A 1,157-nucleotide genomic window follows, 5' to 3' on the forward strand; every position below is an offset into this window, starting at 1 on the left:
GTATGTATAACACAAAAAATCGATCTTTTTAGCTGCCATATTCCCTGTGTCTCTACTTATTTTAGTGCTCTGCCAAAGAAAGCGGTTTGATCCAAAGTCCGCATGAAATCTAAGGCTTTGAGCTCTTTGTCCGAGGACGATCTCCTAATTGCTAGTCCGAATCAAGGGCTAAAGTCCGAACTCACGATTTGACGGAAGCTGTCCGACTGAGCAGCGGATCTCCTGACTCGACTAAAAAAGAATGGACGCACTCTGCCCCCAGCAAAGGACTTCGTTGGAGGAATAAAAACCTAAACTCGATCAAAGAACTGAGACCCTTATAGAGCCTTTTTAAGACAAGGAAGTTCACTCCTAAGAAAGGCCTCCAGAAGGAAGCAAAAAGAGTCGTTACGCCGCATCTAATGCTGAGTAAGGCGACGGAACTTCTTAACCACGGTCTTAGAGAAAGAGCCAAAGCAGGGACTGAAATGTTGATGCCCACAATCGGATGCTAGAGAATAAGCCAATAACAATCGAAAGGGCAGGGACTACTTATTCTTAGACGCCTGCTTGATAAAGGGCTTGTTTGCAAGCTAAGGGCGAGACAGATATTTAATTAATTAACAGATTTCACTTTGACTTCTTCTTACTTCTTTGCACTAGTCTCATGGCAATATCTCTTTAGCATCCCGACATTCCTTATTGCCCTAAGGCTAGTCACCTCAAGTCTTTGTATGGGCAATGTCTCTTGTTGTATAGCTATTTTCTCTGGGTTCTTCCCGAAGGGGCTAACCGTATTAATAGCTGATTTAAGGTAGTTGCTACTTCGTTGTTGAAAAAATGGTTTTCTAGCTGTTGATGGGTGAACCCATTAGGGTTGTTATCGGTTTCGAGTTCTCGCTGTTCTCTAAGGAAGTTGAGTGAGAAGAAGTAAGAAGTCAAAATCATTGGAGCTAGGCCCTTCAAGCTTAAAGACTAGCAGTTCCTCTCTTTCATGTCATGAAGCAACTGGCCAAAGAAGCTCCTCGGCTAGGGTTACCCTAAAAAGGGTTCTTGCTAAGACTGCTTTCTCTCTTCCGTATGTGAAATTTTCCTTTCAAGCAACCACATTCAGCAGTGACATCGAAATGTGAGATTTAAGCCTTTTCCTTCGCATTTGCTTGTTAACAACGAGCCAA

This window comes from Gossypium hirsutum, mitochondrion (genome assembly GCF_007990345.1).
Source record: "Gossypium hirsutum mitochondrion, complete genome".
Classification (NCBI taxonomy): domain Eukaryota; kingdom Viridiplantae; phylum Streptophyta; class Magnoliopsida; order Malvales; family Malvaceae; genus Gossypium; species Gossypium hirsutum.